Source organism: Ornithodoros turicata, chromosome 1, assembly GCF_037126465.1.
Source record: "Ornithodoros turicata isolate Travis chromosome 1, ASM3712646v1, whole genome shotgun sequence".
NCBI lineage: Eukaryota > Metazoa > Arthropoda > Arachnida > Ixodida > Argasidae > Ornithodoros > Ornithodoros turicata.
Window position 1 is genome coordinate 198,269,218 of NC_088201.1, and position 18,781 is coordinate 198,287,998.

Sequence of the window (18,781 nt, forward strand, 5' to 3'; positions counted from 1 at the left end):
ATTTAAATTAAGTCGATCCACATACCGTGTGAGGACGAAGATGAGGCAATGTTGATTTTGTGTTGGTGATATCCAAAGCGAACAGAAAGTCCAACAGATCACTGGTCTCTTTGCGGAGATTTTCCGACAAAAGGAGGTCATCACACTCAAGTCTTGACTGATGAAGATGTAGGACAACTTTCCCGTTGCATGAGAGAGTCTTAGAAAGGCTGTCTCGCTCCGATGAGGAGCAAAGTTGCTCTACACATGATGCCGACGAGCCGCTGAAGTTTCTACAGTGAGCCAGACGGTATGGGGAAGTGACGGAGACAATCATGAACCGTTCGTACTGCATTTCCGTGAATGCTACAATGAACTCGCATACAGCAGCCTCAGATGATTACGCTCGAAGACGACAGAGTCCACTCGTACATCAACTGTCTGACCTGGCTTCTGTAGCATGGAGTTGAAGACGGCTGGATGCTATGAACATTGAGTAAAGCTCAGTCTCACCAGAGAGGGGCTCGCAGTGACGGCGAAAACATACGGATTTGACAGGCAGACCACATGACCCCCCCTCTCTGGATTCGACGCTGTGCTAGGACTTCTGTTGAATGTTTCAGCCATCTTTATGTCAAGGTTTTATTTCCCATACTTTTATTGACAACTTCCACGTGACAACAGCGTGCCTTGTAGACGTCATAGACACTAATCACCTCTTTCCGCAAACTCATCGCTAGCCTAATCTCACTTCGTTCCGCTTGACAACTTTTGCGCATTCGACATCGTGTTACATCTTTTCCTTCCACGTGATCGCTCCATGCATATGGCTTCGTGTTACATCGTTGCAGTCAACATCCTCGTTACTCACGGTCCGCAAACTCTTCGTTAACCTTTTTTTTCTTTTTTCCTTTGCAAAGTAGAGCGTGGGTAGCACTTTCGAAATCTGCTTTCGCAAAGGAAGAGATCCAGCGTCGTCTGCTTTTCATCACTTTTCCGAAGAGAGGCGAGCATGGAATGATAGCGACACATGTTAAGAACTAAAACAAAAAAAACAAGTTGAAACGAAATAGTAATGTCTTCAAAGAGTGCTTGATTATTATGTACATATTTCTACTCACTTAAAAACAAAATAAAATAAACTAGTGATTCTCCGATTAAATCTTTTTATTGAGATACTTTAACAACAATATAACAGCCCTCTTCGACAGCGTAATTCCATATCCAGAATGATGTTGGCCATGTGTTCGACCGAGTGTGTATACATTTTGTGGGTAGCGGTGAACTTTTAGCTCCCGATCCTCACACAAACAACATACTTCTACACATTCCTGATCGTAAAAGCTATGACTGACATTCACCAATCTCAAGCACATCTGTAGCTGTTGTGTTTCATTGTGTGTGAGAGTAACTCCATAGCGTGTTGGAAGACCAGTCTTGTCCCAAAGTCGTAACGCCAGCAGTGATGCATTAGGAGGACACGTATGGGCATAAACGTATTCTTCCAGCTCAACTTCTTTGCTACAGTTACCTTGTCGAAGTGAAGATGATGACTTCGTTAACTCAAAAGTTACTATGACGAGAAAGAATATGTGACACAGAAGACAAAATAGAAAACACACCCTATCCATTTCGCTCTTTTATGATGAAGTGAGAAAGTCTTAGTATTGAGGATGAATTTATTTCTTATTAACGATGCATTTTTCTTATTCACAAACAAGTCGATTTTTCAAAAGGTCCAGAGTAAATAAAGTTATGTACTTGGCAGTTGAATGGAATCCATGCTTTATGGCAGTGTCGATAAAACACAGACTCTTTGTAGCAAGTTGCATGGCATCGAAACGAGTCGAATAGTCAAATAGCTCACTCATTTGCCGTGACCATTCGGTTAGTAAAACGAATGATGAACTTGTTAAAAACGAATCGTCTGTATGAAGCATGGAATACATTTCCTTTGCAGTTTCCCAAATGACTTGATTTGGAGGATTATTCGGTAGAGCTCGAAACAGCACAATGTTCGTCACAATTTGAAAAGCTTCCGCTAATGGCGTCCTCTTGACCGATGTTAACCCACAATTTGATAGCTGCTTCCAAGAGGTATGTTTCTCATTACATGGCAGATGGAGTTGAAATATGTGGGACCTCCTATTCCATTTACCGCATTCATCTTCTCCTTTTTCCGATTGCTCTGTTTCGTCGTCTGTGGACCATGAATCGCCAGGCTGGATTTCAACGTCGGATCATGCTGTACTGGTCATTTTTTTTTCAACCGAGGTAATTTTCTGCTATCCACTGCTTGTCCGCAGTTCCACTGAATCTAACTAAATACTGGAGCTTTCCATTTCTAACTCGTCTTTTTATAATCTTTTCTACTTTCGGTACTTCTCTCACTCTTACCATTTCACTCTCGTAGAAACTACCAATGATATCTTCATTGTTAAGGTCACGCAGTAGGTATGTATTAGGATAACCTATTTTGATTGCTCTCACCGAAAAAATCTCTTTCGTAAATGACTGTAAATATCTCTTTGTTAACTGGTGTCTATATTTGGCAATTCTAACGAGATTACCAAGATTGTAACGTGGCTTCTTTGGGGCTTCAGTTGGGGTGGGATAAAGTCTTTCTCGGAAAATGTGCTCGTTTTCTTTGGTTACATCCACAGGTCTTGCAGAGAGAGTCCTGTGCACTCGATTGTTGTACGCTTTGATTACTTGAGGTAGAATCTTCACATAACGTTTATGACCCTGATAGGTAAAGATACGGTAAAGTGTAGACACAATACTTCGCTGACATCTCTCAACGATGGCACATTTATAAATAGACATAGAATGATATAACGTTATGCCTTTTCTTTTCAAGAACTCTCGCACTACCTTGTTCGTAAACTCTGTTCCTCGATCACTATGTATCAGCCGTGGGGTACCGATCCTCTTAAATGCAACTTTAAATGCTCGAAGAATCTCAGGAGATTTTTTATTGCGAATGGGTACAACAGCGAGGAGCCGGGAAAAAGCATCTATACAGAAGAACAAATAGCGAAAACCATCATTTTGCCCTTTTAGAGACTGCATGTCCTTTAGGTCGATTTGGAACATTTCCTGCTTTCCGAGTGCAATTATTTTCCGAAAGGTCTTGGGTCGCTTGTACTCCTTATGTAAGCTGTAAACATCACTTGTCTCCAGATATTTAGCAACTCTGCCCTTCTTTTCACCGATGGCTTGAGCGAGTCTCTGCACTCCACCAAAACTGCCGGCATGTTCTGGGTCGTAATAGGCGGCCATTAGTGCTTTCTTCTGCTGCGAACTCGAAGAGCGCCAAGGGATAGATAAGCATTTATTGTAGCTGACACGTCTCCTCTCATCCAGGAAGGTTGTCTGTTGTGAAGTTCATACTTCAGCAATTCGACAATGGACGAGTGTGGCACTACCTTCCCGTGACATATAACTCTTCCGTACTCGTCATAAGCTAGAACAGTTGTTATCAGTTTGAGTATTGCTAATACCTTTTTATGATGCCTTGGAGGGAAGTGCGACAATATGGTTTCATCTTGAAAATAGTCTTTCTGTTCCTCCTGCACAGGCTTCAATATGGGCTCCATGTTAGGTTTCGGCGGGCACGCTTTGCAGCACGCGTGATTGCTGGCGAGGCACCTTCAGGTGTGCTTGCTTCACTTGTAACAGGCGATGCTCGACTGCTCGATGCTCCCGTTACTCTGTGTTTTTTTAAACGATTTGGATGCACAATAAGTGTTGGTAGATTCAGTTTGACCAATAGCGGCAAGATGCGATCGAAGTAAGGAGGAGTTGGAACATTTCTCGCTCTTGAGACAAGATAATAAACGAGATCGATTATATTACTATTCTCCAACGTTTGACCGTCAACGATTACTTCGAAGGTTTGCGCATTCCAGGAGATTGTTGGTTGTAGAAGTTGCAGAAGTTGGTTTGCTCTGACCTTATAACCACTACTCATAAAACCAACAATTGTGTCACTTTTCTCCCCCTCCTCGGTCTGTGTTCCTTCTTCTCGCGATCCAGGAAGTGTTTCGCTTGTATGTTGTTTTGCAGCTCTACTTGAATGTAGCAAAGAGTGAAGATACTGAATTATCTCTTTTGCCTTGATGTCATCCGGTTCATCTTTCTTCAATATATTTGGGATGTGATCTTCTCGGTAAGGTACAAGTTCGTATTTCTGCATCGATTATACTCCGATTGCTTTTGCAATCGCTCTTCCACCCAATGAGGAGATGAGACCCAACAAAGGTGGTAATAGAAACTGCAGAAAACCACCTGATTGTTGCAAGACCTTTTTAGCTTTCTTGACCCCCGTTGCGTCTCGTTTTGCCAAAATGCGAATTGATGCTGCGTAAGGTTTTAATTGCTTTCTTACTCTCGGAGTTACTGTGACGTTTCCTTCACAAAGGTTCATACAAATTTCTCTGACCGTATTCAACTGATCCTTTGTAGCATGCTCCAAAAGATAATAACGTTGCTCGGGTGACTTAGTTTCTGCGAGCAAGTGAAGAAAATGAATATTCTTCTTTACACGTTTCATGTTTTATATACTATTTCGCGATGATCGTCGGGAAATATGTTCGTCCACACTCGATAGTGGTCTGAACAATTTTGAGACAAGTCGATTACGATGTATGAATACGGTTTCTTACAAGCATCCTAATATATGCTTGTCAATAAGTCGCTTTTGTTCCGTCCAAACAATTGTCGTGAAAGTATTTGTAATTGATCCACAGTTCGAGCAGAACGACATAGAATTAGAGCACTGCTATTGAACTGAATACATCTATACAGAGGATCATTAACAAATAAATATTGAGTAATGAAGATGGCCGAACAGTTGAGATGGTGGCATCCAGCTACATAGAAGTTACAGATTTCTTTTAGCCTCTTCTTGTCAGCCAAGCAATCGTCAAATATGATTAAAGAATTTCTAACATCCTCCAGGTTAGTGGGAGTATCTTGACTGAAAGTTACCTCGGGAAAATCGTCAAAAATAGGTTGCTTGTACAAGTATATGTATAGTATACGATCGAAAGGTTTATCGAAGACAGTGGCTCTATGCTTGATCAAACGTGTAACGAGTGTCGTCTTTCCACTTTGACTTTGTCCAGATATAGTCATTGAGACAGGAGTGATAAACCTATAAGGTCTAACCTCAGTCATCTCTTCCAGGTAAATGAAGACTGGTATAAATAGCACATTACATAAGACTTTTACTCTTTTTTTCTTCAAGCATGTGTGTTTTTTTATGAAAACGATAAATGGCAAACAACACTTAACCTTTATGCACTCCTTTAGTTTGTCAATGTTGGATATGGGAGCTGAGAAACTCATATCTGTATATCTTGTGCAGCAAGTCAGTGTAGAATTCTCAAGTTCTAGCACTTTCAGTTTGTGCAAACATGCAATATGAGTCTGTGACTGTATCTTTTTTTCGGAACAAGTCTGTTCTAGACGGTTTTTTTTTTCTTACTTTTTCCTGTTCAAACTTGTCTAGACATGTGATGAGCACGTGATTGGTTACGTCAGAGAAGGTAACCAACAAAGTCAAACATGTCTATGCATGCACTGTTCGCAAAGCGCTATATAAGACTGCCCTCCATGACGATTCTTCGCACAGATCCTCACAGGAGGAAGGGTACGTTACACTTTTTTCCTTTCGCTCCGATATGTGGGAAAGTGTGCTTATATTTATTCTTATTTTCAGCTTCACTCTGTGTGTAGAAAAGAATAAGTGAGCCAGAGTGAGAAGTCACCACAAGAGAAGGTATGACATCTATTTTGGATAAGCTCGATAAACTCAAGAAACCTGGAGATGGAGATATTCAGAAAATGAGTACCCTACCGAAGAATGAAAAGCTGGAGGTCTTGGATTTGCGAAAGATTGACACGGTGTACGGCGAAGCGGTCTATGTAGAAGTGTTGATGGAGAATGACAAACGTGTAAAGTTCTACCTTCCTAGTCGCTTTAAGCGTTTGACAGAGGATGATCTAGAGGAGATGAGACAACTGCCAAATCTTAAAATTGAGAAAAAGGAGAGATTCAAAGATGGCAAGAGAGTTGCTTCGCCCGACATTCTATTCACTCATGGGAAGAAAAAGTGATGATACATCGACATATCGGCAGCTCCCATCCTGAGACACTTCTCTCCACATCATGGTGACCTGTCACTTATGTCCTCAACACGAACGTCAGTACTATGCATCAATAGAGGGACTCCAAATTCATCTGGCAAACGTTCACGAACTCCAGACACCCTGCATACCATTTTGTGAGACTCTCTGCACACTACGGAACTACACGAAACGCTTCGAGTTGCATCTACATGACAGAGACGAGGCGGGGCATGAAGTGACAACGTTTTTTCATGAGTATGAACACTATCTTGCTAATGTATTGCGACACTTTGGATTCCCACTGCGCTACTTCACATTTCTTAAAGTAGAACTTGGGCGACATACGCCCGATGAGGAGTTACGACTTGAGATTCATTTTGTACCTTCTAAAGTGAGAACTGTTTGGTCAGAGGGAGATGTACTGCCTTCGATTGCACAGACGAGTAGTGAGATAGCACAAACATTAGAAAACTTAGAAATTCAAGGCTCCGGTTTTTTTCTCTTTCGCATTCTTGCTTGTATTCTAAACATTGGACGTTTGGCTCCTCAACTAATTGGATGTTCCCAATTTGAGTTACCGAGTGAATTGAAACGAAAGTATCGTTCCCTGTTGAATGTGGATTACGGACTACATGAAGATGAAGAGAACATGTGTTTTGTCTTCTCCGTGATTGCTGGACTACATCCTGCCTCGCATCACAGGCGGAGGGCATCTTCCTACAGACCATACATAACACAGTATGTATTTCCTGATACATTTCCCGTAGCTTTCCCAAAAGATGTAGAGATATTTGAGAAACGTAATGAAATTAGCATTAATGTGTACGCGTACGAAAAGGAAGAAAACTACATTTACCCCATCAAAGTTGTTGATGAGGAGCGTCAGAAACATGTGGACTTGTTACTAGTTGACTCTCATTTTGTGCTCATCGCAAATTTTAATGGATTGTTTGTTCCACGTGGACAATTTCATTGTAAAAGATGTACAATGGGCTTCTGCTCAGAGGGAAGTCTGAAGTGTCATTTAAGTATGTGTAAGCAACAGAAAGTAGCCAAGACCATTTACCCAAAGAAGGGAGAGACATTAGCATTTGCAGGGGAACATCTCATGTCAGAAGTTCCCTTCTACTGTGTGTATGACTTTGAAAGTGTGCTGTCACCGTGTCTGGATTCAGGAAATGTGTATGAAGATCACATCCCCTCTTCATTTTGTCTGTTAGTGATACGCGCATCCGACTCATATGTCCTCCAAAAGCATCTGTATCGTGGACCTAATTGTGTCACTGTCTTTATGGAGCTACTGCACAGACTCCATGACGACATTTTGGAATGGATACGTACAATTGCCCCTCTAGAAATGACCGCAGAAAACGAGCAGCAGCATGCCACAGCAAGTCACTGCAACGTTTGCCAGGAATCTTTTGCAAAGAAGCAAAAAGTTCGTGACCATGACCATGTAAGTGGAAAATTTCGACAAACTTTGTGTAACACCTGTAACTTGAAACTGAGAGTGCCTCCTAAGATTCCAATCATTGCACACAATGCCAACTATGACTTGAGTTTTCTTTTGTCTCACTTGCATTTGCTTAAGAAAGTAGACATAAAGGTGATTGCCAGTAGCTCCCAAAAATTCAAGGCTATAGACGTTGGCTCTTATCGATTCCTAGATAGTTTAAACTTCTTGAATGCAAGTCTCGAAACATTAGTGAAAAATCTACGTGAGAAAGGTGAAGACAACTTTCGTTGTCTTCGTCAATTTTTTCCAAACGAAGAACACTTTCAACTAGTTGTTCGCAAAGGAGTGTTTTGTTACAATTTTGTCACCACTTTCGAAGCCTACAATGAGCTTTCTCTACCTCCTCGGGATCAATTCTTCAACACTTTGAATGGGACAGAAGTAAGTGAAGAAGATTATTGTCATGCACAGAGGGTCTTTGAAAAATTTCAACTCCGTAATCTGGGAGAGTATTCAGACCTATATTTACTCACAGACGCACTGCTTTTAGCAGACGTGTTTCAGGGCTTTCGTAAGTGGACACTTGACTTTCACAAGATCGAACCTTTTCACTTTGTGTCTCTGCCCGGATTAAGCATGTCTTGCGCTCTAAAAATGAGTAAGGTAGAGCTAGAGTTGATTCACGACCCTGACGCGTACCTGCTGATTGAAAATGGCATACGAGGAGGTATTACACAGTGTTCGCTGAGGAAAGCGACTGCAAATGTACCAGGAACAGAGCAGTTTGACCCCAAAAGCCCAAGTAGCTTGATCCACTACATAGACGTTAATGGGCTTTACGGTTCAGTAATGAGAGAACCACTACCTTACGGAGGTTTCGAGTGGCTCACAGAGGATGAAATCACGAACTTGGATATAACACACCTCCCAGATGACGCACCTATGGGTTACTTCCTCGAGGTAGATCTAGCATATGACAAAGAAATCCACCAACGTCACAGAGATCTGCCAGTTGCCCCCGAGAAAATGTCAGTTCCCTATGATCTGCTGTCAGAGTATCAAAAGGAATTGATGAAGAAGTTTCACCTTCCTGAGAAAGCTACCGATGCAAAATTACTGTTGACATTATTCGACAAAGAGAGATATTTTCTACACTATCGCAATCTGCAGTTGTATATGCATTTGGGCTTGCGTCTCACCAAAGTTCACAGGGTTCTAAAGTTCAATCAAAAGCCCTTTCTCCGATCCTATGTGGACTTCAATCACGATCTTCGAAAACGAGCTACGAATGCCTTCGAAAGCTCCCAAGCTAAGATTGCAATTAATAGCGTGTACGGACGTTCGTGTATGCAGGTTAGAAAGTTTGTAAACTGTCGTCTCACAGTAACCGACGAACAAGTGCTCAGACTCCTACGCAAACCAAACCTAAAGGAGTTCCGACCGCTGAGCTCTCATGTTATCCTCTTCCAATTCTCTCAATCTGTGCTCCGCATGAGACAGCCACTGTACCTAGGATTCGCGATACTGGAACTGTCCAAGCTGAAGATGTTTGGTTTTTACCACAACCACCTTCTTCGTGTAGCTCCAGATACTAGACTGTTGTATATGGACACAGATTCCTTCATCATAAAGTTGAGTGAAGAGAAAGCGCTTCTCGAACTAGCTGACAAGCATCTGGATAACTCTAGCTATGACCCGATCATCCGTTATATTCCGCGAAAAATAAGATGGTACTGGGAATGTTTAAAAACGAGATGCCTCGTGATCACATTCTCGGTTTCTGTTGTCTAAAACCAAAACTGTACGCTCTCGAACTGAGTAGCAAAAAGCAGTACAACCGTGCGAAAGGTGTGAAACATTCTGAAGCACAGAAGCTTCTTTATTCCCTGTACACCGACGCTCTTGAGTATGGCAGAATACACTCTATTAAACAGAACCTGATCGTGCGCAAAGACAATGTAAACAAAAGTGTCTCAGTGACAAAGATTGCTCTCAACCCTTTGGATACAAAGCGTTACATTTGTGCAGATGGAATTGAAACGTTCCCTTTTGGTTTTCACACCTAATCATATGTATGCATCGGACAAGTGTAAACAAAGATGGAAGCAACAGGATGGTAAATGACGGAAAAGCCAATTACCATCAATATAGATGTTACCCTTTCTTTATTCTTGTGTTTTTTTTCTAACAAGTGTTTAACACTAAAGGAGTGTTGATTGTACATATCTTCATTTGACTTATTCAGTGCACCTTTTTTCCTAAGTTTTTTTATGTGAATGAGAGAGTTGTCACTTCCTTAAATAATGAAACTTTTTCAAAGTGTTTGCAAAAAAAGTGGAGTATGTACTTTGCAAAACAGCTTGTTTCAGTTCTCTTGTTTTCAAAGTGATGATGAAATTGTGACTGTATAATACTTTTCGCCATTTTTGTGAGCTGTCTGATGTAATGTATCCTACTTTTCTTGCTAAGATGACTAAATAAAGGCTCTTTTCTTTTCAAAAACAAATTTATTCACTTTTAGAGTACACTACAACATGACATGTTATCTGTTTTTCGTGGTATCTGTTTACGCACAAGTATTGCTATCAACCTATCATTGAGTTTAAAGTTGGTGTGTGAGAACCTCCGAGTACACTCTTCAAGTAGAAACCCACAGCAGAGAAGACTACCTACATAGAGACAATAAAGTCCACATGTGGCTGAGCCGTATCCCTGAAGTCGTTTCCTGTTGTAGTGAAATGAAGATGCTGGGTGTATGAATTTGTAGAACTCCTTGTATAGTGGTCGCATTCCGTAGCTATCGAAATAAGAAATGCTCCTATCGTTAGAGATATGGAATAGAGTCCAGTGTTCTCCCGGGGAAGATCTTGGAGCTGTATTCACCACATAAAGACCCGGTCCAGCTTTTTGCAATGCAATTTCATCGCGAGCGAAAGTTCCACGAAAGCATGTCCTTGTGCAATGGTTCCGAGCAAAAGCTGCATAAAATTCCCATTCTTCCATTTTGATTCGTTTATACGAATTTAACGCGTCTGTCTTTGTTTATTTCCAGAACACGAGGTGTCTCGGAAACAAAGAGCACCGTGACAGCTTCTGTAAGGTTAGCAGCAAATGTCAATGTGAGACGAACATTAGCTTGAAGCACTGGAGTTAGTGACTGCAGTTCCACATCCGGTGTGAGGTGATAATAAAGCATAAATGTCTCTTTTGCATATGCAGCCGGAGCTAGAGGTATATCCTTGCTCTTAAGTTTGTGAAGCAAATTCATGTATCCCTTTGCATAGATGTCTCGTTGAAAGTCGAAGTCGTCGGTGTAGTGTTGACCGCCAACATCGAGCACTGCTCTTTTGAGTTTAAAATTTTCAAGCTTAAAAGGGTTCCGTTCTCTATGACCCTGATATGCTTCACTCTTGACCATCAATACCGTCAACTTAGAAGGAACTCGTTCACTATAGAGATCATCAAATATCACCTGAGATTGGTTTGGAGCGATTGTCCTATACTTAATCTCTAAACCTCGAAGAAGGTATGTGGCGGGTTTCGTTTGAAGTCTTCTTTCCATGCCAACGAGTACGCTTGGAGAAACCTGCACACGTCGGAGGTAGAGCACAATTCGAGAAAACTCTATTGTATGCTTTTCAGTCTCGCTGGGACCAGAGAGGAGTCTAAATTCGTCAGTACATTGTCTCAACACCACTCGAATATCAGTGTTATTAAGGACAAATTTTTCTTGCTGACAGATGTCGCTAAAGAGAGGAGAATAAAGATCACAGAGAGTTGATCCTTTGGTGCGTTTATAGCGTGCGAAAAGTCCTTTTGCTTCGTTGGGGATAGCAAAATTTTCAGATTCTCCCACTGGATCTGGTTCGTAAAGCATTGCAGACAAGGTGTGAGTTTGAGTAACATTGTTTGCATTTGTAACAATGTCCAAGTAAGAACGATAGGCATAATGTTCGAAATTAGATACCAGAGTCGAATTAAGATAAATGTGGACATGATGAAAGAGAGAAGATGCAAATGCTTGTACAGGAATAACGTTGTCATTTGTCACTGTACTGCCAGTTGTAGTCAATGCTGCGTCTCCATTTTTACGCACAACTCTACATTGAATGTGTAAGAAACTCGACTGGAGATCAAAGAAGCCGCCACCGAGACCTGGAACATTATATTCAATCACACCGCTCGAGGTAGGTGCAGAAATGGGGAAAAACTCCACATATTCTGACTTCTCCAGAGAAAAGTTTGTCGGTGGAACAGAAAACAGGTCCAACTGATTCGTTGCGCAGAAGCAAGAATTTTTATGTACTAAGGCGATGGTAGACATCTTTTTTTCCTCAGGTGAAAAAGTCAACCTTTCTTCGTTTCTTTGTTGGTTTTACTGATCGATCAATTCTGTTGCCCTTGCTTTTATTACGTTTCCTACCCTTCCCTGTGAGTCTATGCAGCAACTCGTCACGAGTTGAATGGATGGTGCGACCAACCCCTTTCCTTAGTGCCTCTCCAAACGTTGTTCCCTGTTTCACTTCCTCCGCTATGTGACGTCCTGTGTCAAGAAGTTTCCGACCTACATAGGGCGCTACTTGTTTAGTCAGTATAGGTATAAACCGCTGCACCAACTCAGAAAAAAAGCCAGATCCAACTTGATAAAGAGGAGCTGAGTAATGTGGCAATGGTTGATCTCGTTTACCGCTGCCGAAATGCGATATACAACAGGGTGTCTGAGTTATATGCATTTTCGAAAATGTAATGTTACTCCCACACGACCAGAACCAGCAATGAAGGGAATGAAATCACCTATCTCGTTTGCCAGTTCGATTTGAATGCTAGTCAGCTCCTTGACAGTCACATATTTATAGTAAAGATTTGTGAAAGAGTAGGACATAACCTCATTCCGACTCTGCAGTCTAAATGGGAGAAGTCGAAGAAGGGGTGCGGTTATATCACCTACAGCTTCACTTTCGATGATATCGCTGTAAACGAAAATGTAATTTTGCGCTGGGAAGAGGCAGACATCACGCTGAGCAACTGTGAAACTGGAGAAGGTTGTTCGTTTTCCAAATCCAAGCATCAGAGCTAAATATGGGTGAAATGTAACGTAACCCTCATTGTGACGTTCCAGTTGACAAACTCCATTATGGGGATTGTAAAATATGAGACGAGCATCTTCTGGTAGGTGTAAGTTTGCTCGATATGCGTGATTTATCGCATCGGCGAGGTCCTTCCCTGACTCATAATACCCTTCTTGAACTTCGTATTTGGTTGTACGTGAACGATACGTGATTAGGGTGACTTTCTCTTCAGTGTCCACCTGATATTTCAATACTTTTACTGGCTGGCCTTCATCCAATTCCGAAGAACCGATAATCTTTTCAGGAAGGCCAAGCTTAGCAGAGAGAGTTGAACTTAATTCCAGACCAGTATTTAGTGGAAGTTGTATTTCATAATGACCACTGACTCGTATTCTTTTGGCTTGGTTTTTGAAGTGTTTCGTTAGAAGTTGACGAAAAGGTACAATAATGGTTTCTCCCGCAAGAAACTTAACTTGCTCTGTGGTGGTTACGCCACCGAAGAGGCTAGTCTCCGATATACCATTAACGATATCTGTGACATTATTAATTGCAAATGGGATATTCACCTCCGCCAGAGCAACCTCCCACTTTCCATCTAATTGCACTGGCTGAGCTAGTTTAACTCTGAACTTGCTCATTGTGTTACTAGGAAATACATCACTCGAGGCGTTTGACAGTAAGTTGACATAGAACTGGCTCGCCATTGTTTTTCTTTTTCTAAAATGAAAACAACATGATCGTGAGGAGTTCTTTTAAACCAAGAGCGAAATCAAATGGGCGCGAAATTTAAAATTTGGGGGCGCAGGTAGCGCCATCTGTTGAACGGCGGTAAATTTGCTGGAAGTGCTGCCATCTCTAGATGAACGAACTCAACTCCCCATGACGCCACCTGGCGTAAAAGAAATCAAACAACCTCTCCACCCCACACAATTCTATCCTGATTAGCGACGCTAGTAAACATGTAGAGCCCGTGGCCCAGTGGCTTAAGACACTCGTCTGACAACCTAAAGGACCCAAGTTCGATTCCTAGTGTGTTTCACCATGACGTTATTATTGTTACTTAATCTTATCATTGATATCATATCACTAAGATTAACTATGTGACGTCACTGATTAACTATCTTATCCACTGACCTCACTGATATGAGGGCGGAGCGGCTGCGGCCTGGAGTGACGTCATACTCCTTGATGACGTCATTTCCTGTTTGATGTCATTTCCTGGCTCTAGGGTTAATCTAATGGACTACTTTATGCATAACGCTCATCTTCATTCTATATTGGTTAAGCACTTCTGATGGCGGTTGTGTGATCCGCTTCTCCCAAAATCTGATTGCCATTTGGAAATTATTTCATATACGTTTGTGTGTCGTGTGTTACGAAGACTATGTGATTAGAAATGTAGACTTGGCCTGCGCGTCATGCTCGTAAAATCTTTCGTTTGCATTGTGGCATCTGATAATAGATTCGCTTTTCGCGAAGGCTTCATATTATCTCACAGGCAGTGAACCCGAATGCGATTGCAAAAGTCGATGACACTGTGTCGCGAACGCTTTGAGTTATCCCGCCGCAATCAGTTATCTTGCCTGATTTCCTGTTTTGCTCTGTCTTGGATGGCTCATTTTTCCTATCCAGTCATACAAACGAACAACTGTGTTGACAAAAATATTTATTTATTTGTTCCGGACTCCAATCGGGTTTCTTGTCAAAGACGCCTTTTCTTCTTCTTTTACTATGTCTGGGCTAGTGCAAGTGATTGAGAAATATACATGCACTTTGGAATTTAATTCATGAAATATAATATTATAAGTTTTCACAGGAGATTAGTGATCCTTTTTGTAATCCTAGACTGATGTATCATGTCTCTAAATATCAATGACCGATCCTTCTCCGGCAATTCTATCCTTCGGGTGTTGAACTTGTACAGAGTGTAGTCGAGTAAAACCTATTTCGTGGTCCGGACTCATTCCATATGAGAATTCTTACACAAATTGTGGAATATCCGTTTCCTTAGCGACCTTCAATCTAATCATAAGCTGTTTTCGTTGCGATGTGTAGAATACATTACAATGATGACAAAGAATACAATTATTATTCCAATTATATGCTTGTTTATTCCGATAAATTACAATTCTATTCCAAACTCTGAAGTTTTCGTTTGTTGTCTTGATTCATGAATTCCGAAGACATGTCTAGCCATGCTAAATGCAAAGGTGTTTTTCATTGTGAAGCGTATAATTCATTATAATGATGACAAAGATTACATTTATTGATTCAGTTATACACTTGTTTATTTCGATAAATTACAGTTCTCTTTCAAACTCTGAAGTTTTCGTTTGTTGTCTTCGTTGATGAATTCCGAAGACATTAAATAGTTTATTTTGATTATTGGGCGCTTGAATCCAGCGTTGATTAACGCGGGTGATATGTTGTCGCCGTCTTTGTATTGCTTCAACAACTTGCATTTTGTCGCGATGAACTTGCACAGTCTCTTATTGATGTTTCCTTTCTTTGTATGAAGATTCTTGAATGGCGTACAAGAGAGTATTAGATGAAAATCGTCCGGTGGTCCACCGCAATTGATATGTTTGTTGAGTTTCAATAAATGATGGTACATCAGACCTTGCACAACAATATTGAACTTCTGTTCATTCGACATCACTGACTGGTAGAATAATTGCGTTTGCCGTACTAGTGGAACATGTCACTTGATAAGATTTTATGTACTTTCCGTCTCAGATATGTGAAATTTCAACAAATCCGTAATGAATCGTGCGATATAGACCGCTTGTATATGATAATTTGATCTGAGTGCTTTCTTCATGAATGCAATGCCCATTGCAATGATTACAATTACATCTGGTCTAGTGTATTTCAATTCTTCGTTAGCAAACCTCAAAAACTCCGCCATCACTCCCAGTGGCCCTTCCGACGTTGATGTGCAGATATTTCGGACGTTGATGTGTAGATTCGGCATATAAATTCTTGCACCTTCAGTTCTGTAATTTGTACCATATCTCCGAATACGACCATGTGTAGGACGTATTGAAAGGCAGCGATAATGAAAGCGTTTCGCGGCTCTTCCTTTTCGAATCGGGTTTTTATCACATCTTCCCATGATTTATGGCAGCGAGCACAAAATCTGACCATCTTTCAATGTAGAGCAAATGTCTCTTCTGTTTTCAAGTGCACGTCTACACTTAATTAAAAGCATATCTATGTTTATTTTATTGATTAAAATATTATTATCTGGTTTAGAATGCTATAATCTCCGCGTGTCGTGAGAATTATTGTTTTGATTTTGTTTCAAGTATTCACTCGACTGATATTCTATGAGTTGTGAACTTACTGCCCGAAATAATTATTGTCTTGTATTTGTTTCAATTGTTCACTCGATTGACACAGGTAAGTACCTCCAGGATGGGAATGCCTCATAACTCTGAGTTGCATTTCAAATTTTATATTTCTGTGTGGTTCATTAGAAATTTCTGTTGCAAGATATTACAAAAATTGATGTAACTAAATTTGTTTCTCGTTTTTGATTGAATATCGTTGCTACCAATTAATAATTTGGACTTTCTCTACATCTTCAATAACAATATCGCATCTCTACAAACTTAGCCGAGTTGTCAACCACTTTGACGAAAGATTTCTGTTTCAGGGAAAGGATGCGAAAAGATAGTGACCCCCGCGAGTGATATCGACATCTATTTGCGCTGCACAATAAAATATATCGCCTTTGAACTCTCTTATCTGACCTCTAGAGCGCCCCGTTTGCTGGACGAAGTAATATAGCCCCTAACCCTTTGAGTGATAAAGCATGCGCGGTGCTATGGTCACATTGATAGAGACATAAAGTCTCCCGGCTTTGAGGAAAAGAGTGAAAACAGTGCATATTTCCTACGTCTTGGATACCTCCATCAAGGTTTGTAGTGTTGTTAGAATGAAAATTGTATATTGGTCGATTTTATGATGATTCAATGATAGATTATTTTCCTCTGTTGTTGTTCACGTGTCGCCACGTGTTCCTGTGTTCTCCAGCGTTAAGTCTGTGCTATAGTGTGCTATTTCGCCTTTAATAGATTGATTACCTATTATTTCTCTATGTGTTGGATGGTGCGCAGGTTTTGGCTCTCTATTAATTGTAGCTGTTGATTGTGTTGTTTCTCGTTATTTCCTTACGTCTATGCTGTTCACTTAATAAGAAATTAAAAGTTGAGTAATGTTGGAATATGAAACTAAGATTCCCTATTGCGCTCGAAATGTTATGACAGATATTCACGCTATTGCAATGATGGTTCTCACGTCTCAGACTTTTTATAATATAATTTGTAATTTGATTGTAATTGTATTGATTAAGAATATCTTCTTTGTAGTGGTATAGATTTTATTTCCTTTGTGTTTTTGTCGTTCGTGTTCTGTTTGTTGGCTAGGAGCGTACTATGTGGTGAAGTTCATTTTTAACATGTCTATTTTCTGATGAGTTTGATTTTTTCTTCTGATTTTCTGAATGATAGATTACTCTGTTGTTTTGATTAGGAATATCTTCTTTGTAGTGGTATAGATTTTATTTCCTCTTGTGTTCGTGTCGTTCTTTGTTCTGTTTGTTGGCAAGGAGCGTGCTATGCGGTGAAGTTCATTTTTAACATGTCTATTTTCTGATGAGTTTGATTTTTTCTTCTGATTTTCTGAATGATAGATTACTCTGTTGTTTTGATTAGGAATATCTTCTTTGTAGTGGCATAGACTTTATTTCCTCTTGTGCTCGTGTCGTTCTTTGTTCTGTTTGTTGGCTAGGAGCGTGCTATGTGGTGAAGTTCGTTTTTAACATGTCTATTTTCTGATGAGTTTGATTTTTTCTTCTGATTTTCTGAATGATAGATTATTATGTTGTTTTGATTAGGAATATCTTCTTTGTAGTGGTATAGATTTTATTTCCTCTTGTGATCGTGTCCCATGGTCTTCCAATGTCTGTGCTGTTCAGAATTAATTACATACAGCTATCAGAACTTCCCGCTATTGCACTGATGGTTCACACGTATAGGAATATTGGACTTTTTATAATACAACTTATAATTTTGTTTATAATCATATTGATTAAGAATATCTTCTTTGATTAAATGTGATGATCGTGATTAAAGTTAGCTTCCATATCATGCTCCAAATTACTTACATCTATCAGGTTCTCACGTCTCAGACTTTTTTATAATTTTGATTGTAATTGTATTGATTAAGAATATCTTCTTTGATTAAATGTGTTATCACTTCCGATTAATTGAAAACTTGTGTGATTGCAGTTAATAAAAAATATTGTGTTTGATCTGGCGCTATTCACTTCAATAGAAATTGATTAATTAAATTTGTGTCATATTGGAATATTAAACTTAGCTATTGTGCTCGAAATTACTTAGATCTATCATGTTCTCACGTCTCAGAGTTTTTATAATGCAATTTATAATTTTGATTCATTGAAAACTTCCACTAATAAAAGTATTGTGTTTGATTTGTGATACCTATTCAATGCTATTGTATCAGGTTTTTTGGTTAAGTTTTTCCCTTGATTAAATGTGCTATCCCTTCTAATTCATTGAAAACTTCCACTAATAAAAAATATTGTGTTTGATCTGTGATACCTATTGAATGCTATCGTATCATACCTTTAATAAGTACTGTTACGTGTATTTAGATGGGTAGAAATCCAGCGAACCGGTAGAATGTAGGAAGGAGTTGCCTCAGGACAGAAGCCGCCGATATTTCGAACAGAGACTGTTCTTCTTCTGGGCACCGTCCTCATCATTGGCATGGTATTTAAAGGGTTAGGTGTGACGTGTTTAAAGGTTCATGCGAATTGTGGGTCAACAGCCCGGAGGGAGGAAAGGTTGCACTATTGCCATTAATAAATATATTTTGACTCGTACTTTTTTGTGAATGACCCTTCTTTGCATGTCTCCGCATGTTATAATCGCGCGGACAAGCCTCCTCACATGCGCCGCGCAGGGAAAAATACGCTCAGGGCGCTGGAGCGAGGTGCCGTAGTCTCTCGCCTCCGTAGCCTGGATAAGGCCTTTTCCTACTAGCGTCATACCTTTATACAGTACGACGTGAACGCGTATTTAATCATAACGTTTAGATGATATTGTTTCAC

General features: G+C 40.3%; 1 protein-coding gene across 9 annotated transcripts in view; it reads right to left on the minus strand.

Moving 5' to 3' along the window:
* The window catches only part of LOC135378930 (caspase-7-like), a 271,342-nt gene that overhangs the window by 212,986 nt on the left and 39,575 nt on the right, over window positions 1–18,781 (minus strand). The gene's annotated exons all lie outside the window — the stretch shown is intronic.